The 22779-nt window shown below is 42.5% G+C and overlaps 1 protein-coding gene across 2 annotated transcripts in view; it reads right to left on the bottom strand.

Moving 5' to 3' along the window:
• LOC109894617 (transcription regulator protein BACH2) overlaps positions 1-21976 on the bottom strand; it is a 59141-nt gene extending 37165 nt beyond the window's left edge. For both annotated transcript variants that reach the window (XM_031829106.1, XM_031829107.1), the window contains exon 1: positions 21709-21976. The gene's annotated coding sequence lies outside the window, so the exon portion shown is untranslated. The remainder of the gene's footprint in view (positions 1-21708) is intronic.
• Between the last annotated feature and the right edge of the window lie 803 nt (positions 21977-22779).

Raw genomic sequence — 22779 nt, 5'->3', positions numbered from 1 at the left:
CCACCTGTATAAAATTCAATTGATTGGACATGATTTGGAAAGGCACACACCTGTCTACATAAGGTCCCACAGCTGACAGTGCATGTCTGAGCATAAACCAAGTCATGAGGTCGAAGGAACTGTCCGTAGAGCTCCGAGACAGGATTGTGTCGAGGCACAGATCTGTCTGCAGCATTGAAGGTCCCCAAGAACACATTGGCCTCCATCATTCTTAAATTAAAGAAGTTTGGAACCACCAAGACACTTCCTAGAGCTGGCCAACCGGCCAAACTGAGCAATCAGGAGAGAAGGGCCTTGGTCAGGGAGGTGACAGAGCTCCAGGGCCTTGGTCATGGTCACTCTGACAGAGCTCCAGAGTTCCTCTGTGAAGATGGGAGAACCTTCCAGAATGACAACTATCTCTGCAGCACTCCACCAATCAATCCTTTATGGTAAAGTGACCTCAGTAAAACGCACATGACAGCATGCTTGAAGTTTTCCAAAAGGCACCTAAAGGACTCTCAGACCATGACAAACAAGATGTTCTGGTCTGATGAAACCAAGATTGAACTCTTTAGCCTGAATGCCAAGCGTCACATCTGGAGGAAACCTGGCATCATCCCTACGGTGAAGCATGGTGGCGGCAGGGACTGGGAGTCTAGTCAGGATGGAGGGAAAGATGAACGGAGCAAAGTACAGAGAGCTCCTTGATGAAAACCTGCTCCAGAGCACTCAGGACCTCAGACTGGGGCAAAGGTTCACCTTCCAACAGGACAACAACTCTAAGCTCACAGTCAAGACAATGCAGGAGTGGCTTGGGGACAAATCTCTGAGTGTCTTTGAGTGGCTCAGCCAGAGCCAGGACTTGAACCCAATCTAACATCTCTGGAGAGACCTCATTCATCACAAAACGAACTGATGTTACTTTAATGAATGTTACTGAACTACTTTAATGATTTTTTCATTGGCAAGATTAAACAAGAATTGTAATTTTAAATTCGGTAAAGTTAGTGTGGAAGAGCTGAAAAAATAATTGTTGTCTATCAACAATGACAAGCCACCGGGGTCTGACAACTTGGATGAAAAATGACTGAGGATAATAGCGGACGATATCGCCACTCCTATTGGCCATATATTCAACTTAAGTACTAGAAAGTGTGTGCCCTCAGGCCTGGAGGGAAGAAAAAGCCATTCAGCTACATGAGAATAGTAAAGCCCCCTTTACTGGCTCAAATAGTCGACCAATCAGCCCGTTACCAACCCGGAGTAAAGTTTTGGGAAAAATTGTATTGGCCAGATACAATGCTATTTTACAGTAAACAAATTGACAACAGACTTTCCGCACGCTTATTATTTTTTTATTTTTTTTCACCTTTATTTAACCAGGTAGGCTAGTTGAGAACAAGTTCTCATTTGCAACTGCGACCTGGCCAAGATAAAGCATAGCAGTGTGAACAGACAACACAGAGTTACACATGGAGTAAACAATTAACAAGTCAATAACACAGTAGAAAAAAAGGGGAGTCTATATACATTGTGTGCAAAAGGCATGAGGAGGTAGGCGAATAATTACAATTTTGCAGATTAACACTGGAGTGATAAATGATCAGATGGACATGTACAGGTAGAGATATTGGTGTGCAAAAGAGCAGAAAAGTAAATAAATAAAAACAGTATGGGGATGAGGTAGGTGAAAATGGGTGGGCTATTTACCAATAGACTATGTACAGCTGCAGCAATCGGTTAGCTGCTCAGATAGCAGATGTTTGAAGTTGGTGAGGGAGATAAAAGTCTCCAACTTCAGCGATTTTTGCAATTCGTTCCAGTCACAGGCAGCAGAGTACTGGAACGAAAGGCGGCCAAATGAGGTGTTGGCTTTAGGGATGATCAGTGAGATACACCTGCTGGAGCGCGTGCTACGGATGGGTGTTGCCATCGTGACCAATGAACTGAGATAAGGCGGAGCTTTACCTAGCATGGACTTGTAGATGACCTGGAGCCAGTGGGTCTGGCGACGAATATGTAGCGAGGGCCAGCCGACTAGAGCATACAAGTCGCAGTGGTGGGTGGTATAAGGTGCTTTAGTGACAAAACGTATGGCACTGTGATAAACTGCATCCAGTTTGCTGAGTAGAGTGTTGGAAGCAATTTTGTAGATGACATCGCCAAAGTCGAGGATCGGTAGGATAGTCAGTTTTACTAGGGTAAGTTTGGCGGCATGAGTGAAGGAGGCTTTGTTGCGGAATAGAAAGCCGACTCTTGATTTGATTGGAGATTGGAGATGTTTGATATGAGTCTGGAAGGAGAGTTTACAGTCTAGCCAGACACCTAGGTACTTATAGATGTCCACATATTCAAGGTCGGAACCATCCAGGGTGGTGATGCTGGTCGGGCGTGCGGGTGCAGGCAGCGAACGGTTGAAAAGCATGCATTTGGTTTTACTAGCGTTTAAGAGCAGTTGGAGGCCACGGGAGGAGTGTTGTATGGCATTGAAGCTCGTTTGGAGGTTAGATAGCACAGTGTCCAAGGACGGGCCGGAAGTATATAGAATGGTGTCGTCTGCGTAGAGGTGGATCAGGGAATCGCCCGCAGCAAGAGCAACATCATTGATATATACAGAGAAAAGAGTCGGCCCGAGAATTGAACCCTGTGGCACCCCCATAGAGACTGCCAGAGGACCGGACAGCATGCCCTCCGATTTGACACACTGAACTCTGTCTGCAAAGTAATTGGTGAACCAGGCAAGGCAGTCACCCGAAAAACCGAGGCTACTGAGTCTGCCGATAAGAATATGGTGATTGACAGAGTCAAAAGCCTTGGCAAGGTCGATGAAGACGGCTGCACAGTACTGTCTTTTATCGATGGCGGTTATGATATCGCTTAGTACCTTGAGCGTGGCTGAGGTGCACCCGTGACCGGCTCGGAAACCAGATTGCACAGCGGAGAAGGTACGGTGGGATTCGAGATGGTCAGTGACCTGTTTGTTGACTTGGCTTTCAAAGACCTTAGATAGGCAGGGCAGGATGGATATCTGTAACAGTTTGGGTCCAGGGTGTCTCCCCCTTTGAAGAGGGGGATGACTGCGGCAGCTTGGGGATATCAGACGATATGAAAGAGAGGTTGAACAGGCTGGTAATAGGGGTTGCGACAATGGCGGCGGATAGTTTCAGAAATAGAGGGTCCAGATTGTCAAGCCCAGCTGATTTGTACGGGTCCAGGTTTTGCAGCTCTTTCAGAACATCTGCTATCTGGATTTGGGTAAAGGAGAACCTGGAGAGGCTTGGGCGAGTAGCTGCGGGGGGGGGGGGGGGGGGGGGGTGGAGCTGTTGGCCGAGGTTGGAGTAGCCAGGCGGAAGGCATGGCCAGCCGTTGAGAAATGCTTGTTGATGTTTTCGATAATCATGGATTTATCGGTGGTGACCGTGTTACCTAGCCTCAGTGCAGTGGGCAGCTGGGAGGAGGTGCTCTTGTTCTCCATGGACTTCACAGTGTCCCAGAACTTTTTGGAGTTGGAGCTACAGGATGCAAACTTCTGCCTGAAGAAGCTGGCCTTAGCTTTCCTGACTGACTGCGTGTATTGGTTCCTGACTTCCCTGAACAGTTGCATATCGCGGGGACTATTCGATGCTATTGCAGTTATAGGGAAAGACATTCAACAAGCACAGCATTTGACTGATGATTGGCTGAGAGAAATTGATGATAAAAAAGATTGCGGGGGCTGTTTTGTTAGACTTCTGTGTGGCTTTTGACATTATCGACCTTAGTCTGTTGCTGGAAAAACGCATGTGTTATGACTTTACACCCCCTGCTGTATTGTGGATAACAGAGTTACCTGTCTAACAGAACATACATATAGGGTGTCCTTTAATGGAAGCTTCTACAATATTAACAATGTAGAATCAGGAATTCTCCCAGGCATCTGTCTAGGCCCCTTAATTTTTTCAATCTTTACTAACGACATGCCAATGGCTTTGAGTAAAGCCAGTTTGTCTATGTATGCGGATGACTCAACACTATACACATCAGCTGCTACAGTGACTGAAATGACTGCAACACTTAACAAAGAGCTCAAGTTAGTTTCGGAATGCTTTGTCCCAAATAAAAGCATTGTATTTGGTACAAATCATACACTAAACCCTAAACCTCAACTAAAACATGTAATAAATCATGTGGAAATTGAGCAAGTTGAGGTGACTAAACTGCTTGGAGTAACCCTGGATTGTAAACTGTCATGGTCAAAACATTTTGATACAACAGTAGCTAAGATGAGGAGAAGTCTGTCAATAATAAAGCCCTGCTCTACCTTAATAGCACTATCAACAAGGCAGGTCCTACAGGCTCTAGTTTTGTCACACCTGGAATACTGTTCAGTCGTGTAGTCAGGTGCCACAAAGACAGACTTAAGAAAATTGCAATTGGCTCAGAACAGGGCAGCCCAGCTGGCCCTTGCATGTACACAGATAGAAAACAATGAGAAAACAATGTCAATGAGAGAGCACCGAGCTGTCTGTTTAAATGACGAGCACAGCTCAGACACAGATACCCCACAAGACATACCACCAGAGGTCTCTTCACAGTCCCCAAGTCCAAAACAGACTATGGGAGGTGCACAGTACTACATAGAGTCATGACTAGATGGAACTCCTTTTCACATCAGGTAACTGATGCAGCCAGTAGAATCAGATTTAAAAAACAGATAAAAATATGGAACAACGAGGACTGTGAAGCAACACAAACATAGGCACAGACACATGCATGCACACACATGATAACATACACACTATACACACACGTACACATGTATTTTGTGTTGTAGATATGTGGTAGCAGAGTAGGGGCCTGAGGGAACACACTTAGTGTGTTGTAGATATGTGGTAGCAGAGTAGAGGCCTGAGGGAACACACTTAGTGTGTTGTAGATATGTGGTAGCAGAGTAGAGGCCTGAGGGAACACACTTAGTGTGTTGTAGATATGTGGTAGCAGAGTAGGGGCCTGAGGGAACACACTTAGTGTGTTGTAGATATGTGGTAGCAGAGTAGGGGCCTGAGGGAACACACTTAGTGTGTTGTAGATATGTGGTAGCAGAGTAGGGCCCTGAGGGAACACAGTGTGTTGTAGATATGTGGTAGCAGAGTAGGGCCCTGAGGGAACACAGTGTGTTGTAGATATGTGGTAGCAGAGTAGGGGCCTGAGGGAACACACTTAGTGTGTTGTGAAATTTGTTATGAATGTATTCAAATGGTTTTAAAATTGTAGAACTGACTTAATTTTTCAGACCCCAGGAAGAGTAGCTAATGGGGATCCACAATAAATACAAATACAAAATAGCTGTGCAGCAACGCTCCCCATCCAACCTGACGGAGCTTGAGAGGATCTGCAGAGAAGAATGGGAGAAACTCCCAAAATACAGGTGTGCCAGATTGTAGTGTCATACCCAAGAAGACTCGAGGCCTTAATTGCTGCCAAAGGTGCTTCAACAAAGTATATATACTTTTTTTATTTAACCTTTATTTAACCAGCTAGGCCAGTTGAGAACAAGTTCTCATTTACAACTGCGACCTGGCTAAGATAAAGCATAGCATACCTCATAAACTGGTTGAGCGAATGCCAAGAGTGTGCAAAACTGTCATCAAGGCAAAGGGTGGCTACTTTGAAGAATCTCAAATCTCAAATATATTTTGATTTGTTTAACTCTTTTTTTGGTTACTACATGATTCCATATGTGTTATTTCATAGTTTTGATGTCTTCACTATTATTCTACAATGTAGAATATAGTCAAAATAAAGAAAAACCCTTGAATGAGTCGGTGTGTCCAAACTTTTGACTGGTACTGTATATCTCCATTTTTAAAAGGTTTTCTCTAAATGAGCTTTGTTGTACAATTACAGGTCAAATACACTGCATTTCATTGTATCTGGCTTTCAGGTCTGTCTTTAAAAATGCCATTTTTGTTACAAATGTAACCAGAACCATGCATAATGCACATTCACTAATAATGTAGCAGGCATTATAGAAAATTAACACCAGTCTCATAAACATTCTCTAAAGCACAAGCCAACGTGCTAGTGAGTAGCCAGCTACTTTTTATTTTTCAAGTTTAGACAGTTTGGATATAGGTGTAATTTCACAAGCTCTGAATTCAGCTAACAAGGCAAAAAGGTTGAATTGTTATGACCTGTCTCCAACCGTTTGAACAGCATGCTTGCCTGTCCACTTTGTTCAGGTATTGAAATCAAGTGGCCTACCTTATTTCTCAGAATGAGAACTAGTTGCCAATTGCTTATATAATTGTTTTACACTTATAAAACACAGTCATCCAAACAGCTAGTATAACAATCTTTATTTGACTAAAATGCTGATAGCTTTACTTGGTACCGTAAAGCACGCGCGACAAAACTAACCATACATTTTCCAGAATTAATGATAATTTACACATCCGTTTTAGTAGTGTCTGCTCTGCTCGGAATTTGAGGAGTTGAAACAAACAGGGTATGGTTTGAAAGGTTAACTTCTCCTCTATTACAGTAAAATAATGTCTCCATGTGTTTCGGTGTCCATATGAGCCGATTCTGTTGGACCAAACGTCTAATGCAAGTAGCAAGTTGAAACAGTTTGTCGGAGAGGAAGACGTGCTCTCTCATCTTTGTTGTTGTGAGTGGTAGGGGGAGGGGCTTGGGAGAAAGAAGCGAAGTGAGACGCTTCACTCAATTTCAATTCATTTTAAGGTCTTTATTGGCATGGGAAACATATGTTAACACTGCCAAAGCAAGTGAAGTAGATAATAAACATAAGTGAAATAAACAATACAAATGAACAGTAAACATTACACTCCCAGAAGTTCCAAAAGAATAAAGACATTTCAAATGTCATATTATGTCTATATAGTGTTGTAACAATGCGAAAATAGGCAGAATCTGTTCAAAATAAGCCCAATGTGTTTCTATGCGCTTATTTTGAACCTAAATGTGTCGCCTGCCTTCCCGCCTTTGGGATGACTCCCATTGTTAGGGAGGAGACATGAGCATCTCGTCATTATATACAGATCTCTGGTGTAATTTGGAAGGTGCACAGCACAGAGTTGGCGAACGAGACGTGACCAAAAATACAACATGAGAACAAGTGGACATAAACGCTCATAAAAACAAAAAAATACATTAAATAACTTGATTCTGCGATACAGGTATTTGCGCAAAAACATATTCAAATGTTTAAATATTTAACTAGGCAAGTCTGTTAAAGAACAAATTCTTATTTACAACGACGGTCTACCAAAAGGCCTCCTGTGGGGACCGGGACTAGGATTAAAATTACAAATCAATTCAATTAAAATATAGGACAAAACACACATCACGACAAGAGAGACAACACAACACTACATAAAGAGAGACCTAAGACAACAACATAGCATGGCAGCAACACATGACAACAACATGGTAGAAACAACATGGCAGCAGCGCAAAACATGGTACAAACTAGGTTTGCACATTTTGGGGAATATTCAGAGGTGGAAACTTTCTGTGGGAATTAATGGAAATATATGGGAATTAACAGAAATGTATGCAAATTAATGTAGATGTTTTTGCATTGGATATATTCACCATATCATATGGAGACAAACATAAACCTTTTACTTTATCATAAGTAGACATAATTGCAAATTATTAAATCCTTCCAATAGAAACTTTAATTAAATGAGTTGACTCTTCACATGGGATGATTTCACTGAACAGCAAAAGAAAGGGAATATTGAATGATCCCCAATGATCCATCGCATCTCCCAAAATCGTTTTCAACATACATCAGTAAAATGAAAACTAAAGCTTTGGTTGTCTTCCTCTCAGGCTTCCATGTCTTCCATGTCTTCTCTGTCTTCTCCCTGGACATCTATGTCCACCTCTCCACCTCTTGAACATCAGACACTGTGGCCTCATCTTCACTGTCACTTTCCAACCCTGTTGAGGATGGCTCATTGTCAGGCTCCAAAAGCCTCAAATTTACCTGGATGGCCACCAATTTTTCAACCCTTGAATTGGTAAGCATGTTGTGTGCTTTGTGTGTTCCAAAACAAGGACCAGTTGCACTCTGAGGCGGCTGATGTTGGTGGAATTTGGAGGATGATGGAGGCAACAGGGGAAAGAGCCTCAGATCCACAAAGTCCCTTCCACCAGGTGGCTGATGAGATATGTTGGCATCACTGCCATATTGCATCTCCATCCCAAAGCCCTTGCTTGGAAGTGTACTTCGCCAGACTGCCAAGAACCTTGTCCTCATCCAGGCCAAGGTGGCGAGACACAGTAGTGATGACACCATAGGCCTTGTTGATCTCTGCACCAGACAGGATACTCTTGCCAGCATACTTTGGGTCCAACATGTACACTGCGACGTATATGAGCTTCAGGCAGAAGTCTTCACGCTTTTTGATGTATTTCAGAACTGCAGTTTCCTCTGCTTGGAACAACAGTGAAGTGGGCAGATGTTACGTTCGTCGATGGAATGAGTGGACCAAGGCGCAGAGTGGTAGGCGTACATCTTTCTTTATTTCAAAGAACGCAGAAAAAACAAATATAAAAGAAACATAAAGTTTAGTATTGCTAAACAGCACAGTACCAAAACAAGATCCCACAAACTACAGGTGGGAAAAGGCTGCCTAAGTATGATCCCCAATCAGAGACAACAATAGACAGCTGCCTCTGATTGGGAACCATACCCGGCCAACAAAGAAATAGAAAACATAGATTGCCCACCCTAGTCACACCCTGACCTAACCAAATAGAGAATAAAAAGGCTCTCTAAGGTCAGGGCGTGACAGCAGGGCAGTGCGGATTTCTTCTCTAAAATCTGCAAGCAGAGTCTGAACATCAGACAGGATGGCATTGTCTCCCTCAATCCGTGCAATGGCTACTGCTATAGGTTTCAGGAGTTTCAGGCTGCTTACCACTCTCTCCCAAAATACAACATCCAGGAGGATCCTCTTGATGGGGCTGTCAATATCGGCAGACTGTGATATGGCCATTTCTTGGAGAGACTCCTTCCCCTCCTGGAGACTGTCAAACATGATGACAACACCACCCCAACGGGTGTTGCTGGGCAGCTTCAATATGGTGCCCTTATTCTTCCCACTTTGCTTGGTGAGGTAGATCGCTGCTATAACTTGATGACCCTTCACATACCTAACCATTTCCTTGGCTATCTTGTAGAGTGTATCCATTGTTTTCAGTGCCATTATGTCCTCGAGGAGCAGATTCAATGCATGAGCAGCACAGCCAATGGGTGTGATGTGAGGGTAGGACTCCTCCACTTTAGACCAAGCAGCCTTCATGTTCGCAGCATTGTCTATCACAGGTGCAAATACAGTTGAAGTCGGAAGTTTACATACACTCAGGTTGGAGTCATTAAAACTTGTTTTTCAACCGCTCCACAAATTTCTTGTTAACAAACTATAGTTTTGGCAAGTCGGTTAGGACATCTACTTTGTGCATGACACAAGTCATTTTTCCAACAATTGTTTACAGACAGATTATTTCACTTATAATTCACTGTATCACAATTCCAGTGGGTCAGAAGTTTACATACACGAAGTTGACTGTGCCTTTAAACAGCTTGGAAAATTCCCAAAAATTATGTCATGGCTTTAGAAGCTTCTGGCCGTCCCAGTGAGAATAGGGTGTTTATGTGGTGCGGAGAGGGGATCTGTAGCTTCAACCTCATTCTGAACGGACCTGGCCTGGGTCAAGAAATGTATGCACAAGGCAGACATGGTGCTTTATTTGTTTGTTTAACCAGGACTGTGTGAAAACAAACAGACAAAAAAAAAAGATTTGTACAGAAGTTGTGTATAGTTTTCTCTGTGCGGTATAGAAAATCCCTGCTGGCACAGAATTAGTAGCTCCTGCCCGGTCTATAATGAGCCGTGTCCTGGCACTGAGATTTTCTTTCAGCCATAACTAGCCGTTTTCCCATGTCTGACTGCATATGTGTGTGTGTTTGTGTGGTGGTTCCAGACAGGCATCTGGCTCTCATCTAGGCTCTTACACACTGGGTTGCAACCATTGGTGGCAGGCACGCTGACAAGGTGATAAGGTATTCTGAGCCACACACACGCACAAAGACAGTCTCACACACACACTCACACACACAAAAAACACCCTCTGGCAATGTTCTCACATGATGGAGATGAAAATAGACCTGCATTCAGTTCAGCCAGTCCTAGTTATTCAGTTTACCATCAGTGACTCAATATGCTCCCACAAAATATACAGACGCAATCTACAGCCTACACTCTGTATACCAGGGGTCTCCAACCCTGTTCCTGGAGTTACCCTCTTGTCGCTTTTCACTCCAACCCCAGTTGTAACAAACCTGATTCAGCTTATCAACCAGATAATTATTACAATCCGGTGTGCTAGATTAGGGTTGGAGTGAAAACCTACAGGACCGTAGCTCTCCAGGAACAGGGTTGGAGAGCTCTGCTGCACCTCCTCCCAGCTGCCCACTGCACTGAGGCTAGGTAACACGGTCACCACTGATAAATCCATGATAATCAAAAGTTTCAATAAGCATTTCTCAACGGCTGGCCATGGCATCCTCCTGGCTACTCCAATCCGGGCCAACAGCTCCGCCTCCCCCGCAGCTACTCGCCCAAGCCTCCCCAGCTTCTCCTTCACCCAAATCCAGACAGCAGATGTTCTGAAAGAGCTGTAAAACCTGGACCCGTACAAATCAGCTGGGCTAGACAATCTGGACCCTCTCTTTCTAAAACTATCCGCCACCATTGTTGCAACCCCTATTACTAGCCTTTTCAACCTCTCTTTCGTATTGTCCGAGATCCCTAAAGATTTGAAAGCTGCCGCGGTGATCCCCTCTTCAAAAGGGGTGACACCCTAGACCCAAACTGTTACAGATCTATATCCATCCTGCCCTGCCTATCTAAAGTCTTCGAAAGCCAAGTTAATAAACAAATCACTGACCATCTCGAATCCCACCGTACCTTCTCCGCTGTGCAATCTGGCTTCCGAGCCGGTCACGGGTGCACCTCAGCCACGCTCAAGGTACTAAATGATATCATAACCGCCATCGATAAAAGACAGTACTGTGCAGCCGTCTTCATCGACTTGGTCAAGGCTTTCGACTCTGTCTATCACCGTATTCTTATCGGCAGACTCAATAGCCTTGGTTTTTCTAATGACTGCCTCGCCTGGTTCATGCCTGGTTCAGACAGAGTTCAGTGTGTCAAATCGGATAGCATGTTGTCCAGACCTCTGGCAGTCTCTATGGGGATACCACAGGGTTCAATTCTCGGGCAGACTCTTTTCTCTGTATATATCAATGATGTTGCTCTTGCTGCGGGCGATTCCCTGATCCACCTCTACGCAGACGACACCATTCTGTATAATTCTGGCCCTTCCTTGGACACTGTGCTAACTAACCTCCAAACGAGCTTGCATGCTTTTCAACCGTTCGCTGCCCGCACCCGCCCGTCCCGACTAGCATCACCACCCTGGACGGTTCCGACCTAGAATATGTGGACAACTATAAATACCTAGGTCTCTGGCTAGACTGTAAACTCTCCTTCCAGACTAATATTAAACATCTTCAATACAAAATCAAATCTAGAATCGGCTCCTTCACTCACGCCGCCAAACTTACCCTCGTAAAACTGACTATCCTACCGATCCTCGACTTCTGCGATGTAATCTACAAAATAGCTTCCAACCCTCAATCAGCAAACTGGATGCAGTCTATCACAGTGCCATCCGTTGTGTTACCAAATCACCTTATACCACCCACCACTGCGACCTGTATGCTGTAGTCGGTTGGCCCTCGCTACATATTCGTTGCCAGACCCACTGGCTCCAGGTCATCTATAAGTCTATGCTAGGTAAAGCTCCGTCTTATCTCAGTTCACTGGTCACGATAACAACACCCACCCGTAGCACACGTTCCAGCAGGTATAAATCACTTATCATCCCCAAAGCCAACACCTCATTTGGCCGCCTTTCCTTCCAGTTCTCTGCTGCCAGTGACTGGAACGAATTGCAAAAATAGCTGAAGTTGGAGACTTTAATTTCCCTCACCAACTTTAAACATCAACTATCTGAGCAGCTAACCGATCGCTGCAGCTGTACATAGTCCATCTATAAATAGCCCACCCAATCTACCTACCACATCCCCATACTGTTTTTATTTTATTTACTTTTCTACTCTTTTGCACACCAGTATCTCTACTTGCACATCATCATCTGCTCATTTATCACTCCAGTGTTAATCTGCTAAATTGTAATTATTCGCACATATGGCCTATTTATTGCCTACCTCCTCATGCCTTTTTTTTCTACAGTGTCATTGACTTGTTTATTGTGTTATTGGCTTGTTTATTGTTTACTCCATGTGTAACTTTGTGTTGTTGTCTGTGTCACACTGCTTTGCTTTATCTTGGCCAGGTCGCAGTTGCAAATGAGAACTTGTTGTCAACTAGCCTACCTGGTTAAATAAAGGTGAAATAAAATAAAAAAAATACAGAATGTGATTGTCAAAATGTTTCTGTGAGATTTATTTTGCTTTCCTGTAAGCTGTCCACAAATCTACAGTGTGTTGCTGATATCACAAACAACTAAACCTTGCACTTGACTTTTCCTACAAGCACTGACTTTGCTCAACTTCATTATTGAGGAAAAATGTGCTTACGACGACTGTGATATGAGGCTGTATCACCTAGCTATCTTAAGATGCATGCACTAACTAGCTGTAAGTTGATCTTGATAAGAGCATCTGCTTATTGTCTGAAATGTAAATGACAAGGCAGTGAGAAGTTACAAGTGAATCCTGTTATTTTACTGAGAGACAGAGACAATTACGCCTCCGCAAGAAGTGTGTTTCACACCTTCACTCTCCTCCCAACCACCTGTATGCCGGTCACAGGATGCAAACCGCCAACCTGAACCTGCCCACACACACACACATACACACACACACACACACACACACACTCACTCACTCACTCAAAGTCACTGAAGTAGAACACACGCCACACTTGACACAATAATATCCTCCTTAAGGCGTATTGTCAAAGCTCAATCTTGCTCCAGTCAAAATAAAACAAATCATGAAAGAAAGCCTGCTCATTAAAACTCATTAAAATGCTGTGTATGTACGGAGCCGTATTGTCACTGTCTCTCAGTAAAATAACAGGATTCACTTGTAACTTCTCACTGCCTTGTCATTTACATTTCAGACAATAAGCAGACACTCTTATCAAGAGCAACTTACAGTTAGTTAGTGCATGCATCTTTTGATAGCTAGGTGATACAGCCACATATCACAGTTGTCATAAGCACATTTTTCCTCAATAATGAAGTTATCAGCAAAGTCGGTGCTAGTGCTGTTACGACGATCGTATTACCGCCACACTGGCAGTCAAGAGACAAGACCACAGTAAAATTCTACATGACCTTTGAGTCACGGTAATCTCCGCTAATGCACTCTGGACATGCCTTTGTAGTAGCCTACTCAACTTGCTAACAATCATCAGGTCCTAATGGCCTGGTACTCAGGGCTCTACTGCCCCTCCATCAGGTTCCAGTGGCCTGGTACTCAGGGCTCTATTGTCCCTCTATCAGGTCCTAATGGCCTGGTACTCACGGCTCTAGTGTCCTCATATTCCTCAGTTTAATCAGCTGTCCGGGAGGCTGGTCTCAAACGATCCCGCAGGTGAAGACGCCAGATTTGGAGGTCCTGGGCTGCTGTGGTTACACGCGGTCTGCGGTTGTGAGGTCGGTTGGACATACTGCCAAATTCTCTAAAACGATGTTGGAGGCAGCTTCATTCATTCAATTCTCTGGCAACAGCTCTGGTGAACATTTCTGCAGTCAGCATGCCAATTGAACACTCCTCAAAACTTGAGACATCTGTGGCATTGTGTTGTGTGACTAAACTGCACATTTTAGAGTGGCCTTCTATTGTCCCCAGCACAAGGTGCACCTGTGTAATGATCATTCTGTTTAACCAGCTTCTTGATATGCCACACCTGTCAGGTGGATGGGTTATCTTGGCAAATGAGAAATGCACACTAATGGGGATGTAAACAAATTTGTGCACAACATTTGAGAGAAATATGCTTTTTGTGATTATGGAACATTTCTGGGATCTTTAATTTCAGCTCATGAAACATGGGAACAACACTTTACATGTTCTGTTTATATTTTTCTTCAGTATAAATCTAAACTAATTTGACATATTAGTAAAGACAAGATTAAACTGATAGGTGAAAATATAATATATTGATGAGAGAACAGTGTGTGCAGCCTGAGGTAAGGAACAGAGAGCAAGCTTTTTTTTGCGATTTTCTGAAATCATCAATAGCCTGTAGTCACATCATGCAGCCCATACAGTATATATTTTGATTTCTAATGCATTCTAAGGTTTGTATCATTCACAACTAAAGATGCCAAATAACTCTTAATCTAGCATATAGGACCTGTTTCAAATGATCCCTTTTACGCTCAACATTGCCACTTCATATGCACACACTCTCACTCCGGAATGGGAAATATATCCATTCTATTTTATTCAGCTGTCCAAATATATTCTTCTTACTATAAAATTATATAATATAAAATAATGGCACGGGGTTTATAAGCATGTCTTGTCTGCTAAATGAACAAGCCTACAGCCTATGGTATGGTACATAACCAGTTAACATACAGTAGGACAACTCATATTCTATTCTTCTGAAATACATTTTCTTCATATCATAATGTTTCTTTAGACCTGACGAAAATAAAGAATGAATTTATTGTGATGGTGTATATTCAATTGACTTATTAGACTTTTTTAAAATGTAGATGTTCCAATAGCATGCATCAGAGGATTGTATGCTGCTTGTATGAGTGGAGCCTTGAGATGCTAAACATGTTTATGTTAATTAATGGTCAATCACCTTGAGACCGGCAGTCTTTTGCATGACGATAACCAGCTGACAGAATTGCATGACCGCCACAGCCCTAGTTGGTGTGTTGGAAAACTCAAGTGCAATGTTTTTGTTTTTTTGTCATCAGCAACACACCATAGATTTGTGGAGCAAGATTGAGCTTTGACAATACGCCTTAAGGAGGATATTATTGTATCAAGTGTGGCGTGTGTTCTACTTCAGTGACTTTGAGTGAGTGTGTGTGTGTGTGAGGTGGGCAGGTTCAGGTTGGCGGTTTGCATCCTGTGACCGGCATACAGGTGGTTGGGAGGAGAGTGAAGGTGTGAAACACACTTCTTGCGCTGTGTATGTGCGGGGGCGTATTGTCACTGTCTCTCAGTAAAATAACAGGATTCACTTGTAACTTCTCACTGCCTTGTCATTTACATTTCAGACAATAGGCAGACGCTCTTATCAAGAGCAACTTACAGTTAGTGCATGCATCTTAAGATAGCTAGGTGATACAGCCACATATCACATAAGCACATTTTTCCTCAATAATGAAGTTATCAGCAAAGTCAGTGCTTGTAGGAAAAGTCAAGTCCAAGGTTTAGTTGTTTGTCATATCAGCAACACACTGTAGATTTGTGGACAGCTTACAGGAAAGCAAAATAAATCTCACAGAAACATTTTGACAATCACATTCTGTATAGCAGGGCTCTCCAACCCTGTTCCTGGAGACTACTGTCCTGTAGTCTAAAACAGGGCTCTCCAACCCTGTTCCTGGAGACTACTGTCCTGTAGTCTAAAACAGGGCTCTCCAACCCTGTTCCTGGAGACTACTGTCCTGTAGTCTAAAACAGGGCTCTCCAACCCTGTTCCTGGAGACTACTGTCCTGTAGTCTAAAACAGGGCTCTCCAACTCTGTTCCTGGAGACTACTGTCCTGTAGTCTAAAACAGGGCTCTCCAACCCTGTTCCTGGAGACTACTGTCCTGTAGTCTAAAACAGGGCTCTCCAACCCTGTTCCTGGAGACTACTGTCCTGTAGTCTAAAACAGGGCTCTCCAACCCTGTTCCTGGAGACTACTGTCCTGTAGTCTAAAACAGGGCTCTCCAACTCTGTTCCTGGAGACTACTGTCCTGTAGTCTAAAACAGGGCTCTCCAACCCTGTTCCTGGAGACTACTGTCCTGTAGTCTAAAATGGGTCTCTCCAACCCTGTTCCTGGTGACTACTGTCCTGTAGGTTTTCACTCCAACCCTAATCTAGCACACCTGATTGTAATAATTATCTGATTGATAAGCTGAATCAGGTTTGTTACAACTGGGGTTGGAGTGAAAAGCGACACGAGGGTAACTCCAGGAACAGGGTTGGAGAGCCCTGGTATACAGAGTGTAGGCTGTAGATTGCGTCTGTATATTTTGTGGGAGCATATTGAGTCACTGATGGTAAACTGAATAACTAGGACTGGCTGAACTGAATGCAGGTCTATTTTCATCTCCGTCATGTGAGAACATTGCCAGAGGGTGTTTTGTGTGTGTTCGTCCGCCTGTGTGTCTATGTCCGTCTGTGTGTGCAAGTGTGTGTGTGTGTGTTTGTATGTGGACCAGATTCCACTGGTGGCTCAGAATACCTCATCACCTTGTCAGTGTGCCTGCCACCACTGGTTGCACCCCAGTGTATAAGAGCCAAGATGGGAGCCACAACCACACACATTCAGACAGGGAGTTTCTGTACCGCACAGAGAAAACTATACACAACTTCTGTACAAATCTATTTTTTTGTCTGTTTGTTTTCACACAACACTTCTTGGGTAGCTCAAGAATTGCCTGTTCAATGAGAGAACAGTCCTGGTTCAACAAACAACTAAAGCATACATTTCTTGGCCCAGGCCAGGTCCGTTCAAATGGAGGTTGAAGCTACAGATCCCTTCTCCGCACCACATAAACACCCTATCCCCACTGGGACGGCCTTAAAGTTAGCCTCCCTCCAAATACACTGTCCCCGAGTCATCCAAGCTCAAGTACAGAAATACAGAGTACAGAGACATTGTACATCACAAAGGAAAGGTACAACCAAAGGGGAATTGAATGGGGGTAGGCAGTACAGTACGTGAGGGGGTTGATGGGAACTGACTGGGAATGGGGATTGGCAGAGGAAAATCCACTGGTTGTTGTGGTCCTTTATCAGGTCCTCCAGTGTCAACTCAAAAATAGAGATACAGTATACTGATGAATCTATATCTACAGTGGGGAAAAAACATCCTCAGAAGGCTATCTTCTGAGGAGGGCATCCTGCATATCTAATTTCTTACATTATGTATGGTGAAGCCCTGTGAGGTGTTTCTCAGTGCTGCCACACAGAGGGGGAGATGCAGACAGTGAAACCAATGCATTGGATTCAACCCAACCAGAGAAAGACATCTGGCATTTTACTACAGAATCTACCCATTTAGTACAGAATCTATCAATACGAGACATCACCTCCTAAGTTATTCTTCAACACACTGTCTGGCAGGCAGTCTTGAAGCACATCCCTTTAGTATGTACAGAGTACAGACAATACTGTGAGGTGCATGTATAATTTACAGTGTACATTGTAGTGAAAGTCAAGTGTAGGGTGTGACTGAGGGTGTATCAGGATTCCCATTCGTCTGAAAGGTTTGCTGAGGTTCAGGAAAAGCGATTGGAGCGATGCCTCACCTCCTCTCCTCTCCCCTTTACTACTCCCATCAAGGTCCAAGGTGATAAGGACAGACTGTCTCTGGGGACGCCTTAGCGCCAGACCAAACTGTGTAGAGAAGGATGAACGTCCTTCTCTCTCCATCTATTGCTTTAATTTTCTCTTTCTTTCTGTACTCTCGCTATCTTTAGCTTTCCCTCCTTGATATCCTCTCTCTTTCTCTCTCTCTAATGGCTTTATTGGCATGGGAAACATGTGTTAACATTGCCAAAGCAAGTGAACTAGATAATAAACAAAAGTGAAATAAACAATAAAAATTAACAGTAAACATTACACACACAGAAGTTCCAACATAATAAAGACATTTCAAATGTCATATTATGTCTATTTACAGTTTAGTAGTTATGTGCAAATAGTTAAAGTACAAAAGGGAAAATAAATCAACATAAATATGGGTTGTATTCTCTCTCTCTCATTGTTCTCTCTCTCTCTCTCTCAATATGTTTTTTCTCTCTCTCTCTCATTATGTTCTCTATCATTATGTTCTCTCTCTCATTATGTTCTCTATCATTATGTTCTCTCTCTCTCATTATGTTCTCTATCATTATGTTCTCTCTCTCTCATTACGTTCTCTATCATTATGTTCTCTCTCTCTCATTATGTTCTCTATCATTATGTTCTCTCTCTCTCTCATTATGTTCTCTATCATTATGTTCTCTCTCTCTCATTATGTTCTCTCTCTCTCTCATTATGTTCTCTCTCTCTCTCATTATGTTCTCTCTTTCTCATTATGTTCTCTCTCTCTCTCATTACACTCTCTCTCTCTCATTATGTTCTCTATCATTATGTTCACTCTCTCTCTCATTATGTTCTCTCTCTCTCTCATTATGTTCTCTCTCTCTCTCTCATTATGTTCTCTCTCATGTTCTCTCTCTCTCATTATGCTCTCTCTCTCTCATTATGTTCTCTCTCTCTCTCTCTCTCATTATGCTCTCTCTCTCTCATTATGTTCTCTCTCTCTCATTGTGTTCTCTCTCTCTCATTATGTTCTCTCTCTCTCATTATGTTCTCTCTCTCTCATTATGTTCTCTCTCTCATTATGTTATCTCTCATTATGTTCTCTCTCTCACTATATTCTCTCTCTGTCATTATGTTCTCTCTCTCTCGTTGTGTTCTCTCTCTCTCATTATGTTCTCTCTCTCTCTCATTATGTTCTCTCTCTCTCATTATGTTCTCTCTCTCATTATGTTATCTCTCATTATGTTCTCTCTCTCACTATATTCTCTCTCTGTCATTATGTTCTCTCTCTCTCATTGTGTTCTCTCTCTCTCATTATGTTCTCTCTCTCTCATTATGTTCTCTCTCTCTCTCTCATTAAGTTCTCTCTCCCATTATGTTCTCTCTCTCTCCCATTATGTTCTCTCTCTCTCTCATTATGTTCTCTCTATCTCATTATGTTCTCTCTCATTATGTTCTCTCTCATGTTCTCTCTCTCTCATTTTGTTCTCTCTCATTATGTTCTCTCTCTCTCATTATGTTCTCTCTCTGTCATTATGTTCTCTCTCTCTCTCATTATGTTCTCTCTCTCTCATTATGTTCTCTCTCTCATTATGTTCTCTCTCTGTCATTATGTTCTCTCTCTCTCTCATTATGTTCTCTCTCTCTCATTATGTTCTCTCTCTCATTATGTTCTCTCTCTCTCATTATGTTCTCTCTCTCTCATTATGTTCTCTCTCTCTCATTATGCTCTCTCTCTCTCATTATGTTCTCTCTCTCATTATGTTCTCTCTCTCTCTCTCATTATGTTATATCTCATTATGTTCTCTCTCTCACTATATTCTCTCTCTGTCATTATGTTCTCTCTCTCTCATTATGTTCTATCTCATGTTCTCTCTCTCTCATTATGTTCTCTCTCTCTCATTATGTTCTCTCTCTCATTATGTTCTCTCTCTCATTATGTTCACTCTCTCTCATTATGTTCTCTCTCTCTCTCATTATGTTCTCTCTCATTATGTTCTCTCTCTCATTGTGTTCTCTCTCTCTCTCATTATGTTCACTCTCTCTCATTATGTTCTCTCTCTCTCTCATTATGTTCTCTCTCATTATGTTCTATCTCATGTTCTCTCTCTCTCATTATGTTCTCTCTCTCTCTCATTATGTTCTCTCTCTCTCATTATGTTCTCTCTCTCATTATGTTCACTCTCTCTCATTATGTTCTCTCTCTCTCTCATTATGTTCTCTCTCATTATGTTCTCTCTCTCATTATGTTCTATCTCATGTTCTCTCTCTCTCTCATTATGTTCTCTCTCTCTCATTATGTTCTCTCTCTCTCTCTCATTATGTTCTCTCTCTCATTATGTTTTCTCTCTCTCTCATTATGTTATATCTCATTATGTTCTCTCTCTCTCATTATGTTCTCTTTCTCTCACTATATTCTCTCTCTGTCATTATGTTCTCTCTCATTGTGTTCTCTCTCTCTCATTATGTTCTATCTCATGTTCTCTCTCTCTCATTATGTTCTCTCTCTCTCTCATGTTCTCTCTCTCTCATTATGTTCTCTCTCTCTCTCATTATGTTCTCTCTCTCTCATTATGTTCTCTCTCTCTCATTATGTTCTCTCGCTCATTATGTTCTCTCTCTCTCTCATTATGTTCTTTCTCTCTCTCTCTCTCTCAGAATGTTCTCTCTCATTATGTTATATCTCATTATGTTCTCTCTCTGTCATTATGTTCTCTCTCTGTCATTATGTTCTCTCTCTGTCATTATGTTCTCTCTCTGTCATTATGTTCTCTCTCTGTCATTATGTTCTCTCTCTCTGTCATTATGTTCTCTCTCTCTGTCATTATGTTCTCTCTCTCTGTCATTATGTTCTCTCTCTCTGTCATTATGTTCTCTCTCTCTGTCATTATGTTCTCTCTCTCTGTCACTCTCTCTCTTTCCTCCTGTCTCTTTTCTGTTTTTTTTATGCCTGCTGTATTTACAATGTTACATTTTACAGTAGTATTTGTGGTTTAATAGTTAAATTGCTGAGAATATTGTTTAGAATAGTGAGGTAATATGAAACAGGTAGGTTAATTTGAGGCAAATTCCTTTCAAAACAATGATGTAAGTCTGCTTCCCGGGAATCCAATAAGTCAAGTATTTGAGTTACTGATGCCCTTTTCCCATCATGTGAGACCTTAAACAAGGAAAGATAAGGAAAAGCAAATGACCTTATTAAGATCAGATGCAAAAAACAGGGCAGGGAGTGACACCACAATTCAGATTGAAAGATTACAATATTATTAGATGGCCAGAAGGGGTAGACCAAGAGGAACATTGAGGTTCATGCATGGCACTGAAACGAAATCCATTATACTCAATCAAATTGGAATCAATCCATAAAAACATTAGGTCATTCAATTGGTGATTCAAAAAAGTATAAATAGAATCAGGCATTCATCTGCATTTGTTCAGATTTATTGTCAGCTGTAATTGGTGTTGGTAGCCTAACACGTGGGGAGCAGAGCGACATCTAGCCGTGACACAGTTCTCTATGGAAATTCTTATAGTAGCCTATTTCAATAGCTGAACATATCACGGCGGTTTACTGACATCTAGCAAGCACAAAACATGTCCATGTGCAATCTATTTACCGTTTTCGTTCGTTAAAATCAACACTGCATTATTGCAAGTCACTAATTCGTTGGAAACAAATAATTACATGTCTTTCTATAGCGGCCAATGGCGGGAATACGAGCTACTCGATGAGATCCTTTGTCCCGCTCTGCCCCCTCTTTCCGCAAAATGACAGTGCCCTCATGTCATATTGACCATGCAGCGACCACTCAGCCTCGTTCGAAAAACATTCGCTGCGCAACAAAGCGCACCGCTCTGCGCAATGGGAAGACCACCTCAATGTATTACTAGCCAAATAAAGGCTATTGGTGCGTTAAGCTGATAATTAAACAACAAAAAACAACCGTCTTCATGCATATTTATGATTTTATATCAACGAATGTATAAGAATGTAATGTAATGCATTAGCAGAAACAAATCACTGCAAATGGGAAAATGCAACACAGGGGAAAGGACGCACTCTAAACCAAAACCATCATGTAATTGCATATAGGCCTATGTAACAAAACAGTAATAAGCTCACCTTAACTTTCCTGTTTTCTTGCACGTCAGCGCTCCGTCGGTCTCTTACAAATTAGATTGATTCCACATGGTGACTTCAGCAGCACCCACTCCAAACTGTTGAAAGTGCGTCTTTAGCAATAGTCATCAATATTTCGTATTATAACGCATAACGCGTGGTTAGGTCTAATATATGTTATCGTTTTTGTCTCTTTGAAAAACAGCGTGCAGCTTCCTCCTCTGCTGTTTGTATCCCTCGTATGAAATGCTTTCGCCCAGCTCTACATTGTTGACATTCGAGCGCTGACGTCACCCTGTCCCTCATTCACAACATTGCGCTGTGCAGAAATTACACCAAAGCCCCCGTAGAGTTGAATTTTTTTCTTCACATCCCTGTTAGCCTACAGCTAGGACCCAGAAAGCATAATCTCATCCTGCAATAGATCCTTGACTGACTGAACAGTCTCCAGCCTTTAATTATTATTTTTTTAAACCTAGTTATTTAACTAGGCAAGTCAGTTAAGAACAATTTCTTATTTACAATGACAGCCTACCTCAGCCAAACCCTAACCCGGACAACGCTGGTCCAATTGTGCGCCACCCTATGGGACTCCCAATCCCGGACGGTTGTGATACAGCCTGGAATCGAACCAGGGTGTGTAGTGATGCCTCTAGCACTGAGATGCAGTGCCTTAGACCACTGCGCCACTCCGGAGCCTACTCTGAGTCAATATTCACATCATAAAAATGAATTCCCTTCGACCACACCCACAAGTTGGGGAACACAGACATTCTTTCCCATTGAGCACCATTGTAAAATAGCCAACTTTGTCATCGTTTTTATGTTATACGGAACTAACCAAACATTCAGAAATGCTGCTGTGTTATTCAATGTACATATAACCTGGTAAAAAAAATCCACACCTATGGTTCGCAATGCTCCCCAGTAAAGAAACAGAGCCTGCAAGATGAGCCCTGTAGCTTCAGGCTATTTGGTGTGGAGAGTGGGAAATGTGGGGATCCGGTAGGCCACACTTAGCTACAGTGCCTTGCGAAAGTATTCGGCCCCCTTGAACTTAGCGACCTTTTGCCA

This window comes from Oncorhynchus kisutch, linkage group LG7, assembly GCF_002021735.2.
Source record: "Oncorhynchus kisutch isolate 150728-3 linkage group LG7, Okis_V2, whole genome shotgun sequence".
Taxonomy (NCBI): Eukaryota; Metazoa; Chordata; class Actinopteri; order Salmoniformes; family Salmonidae; genus Oncorhynchus; species Oncorhynchus kisutch.
This window is presented reverse-complemented; position numbering and strand designations above follow the sequence as displayed.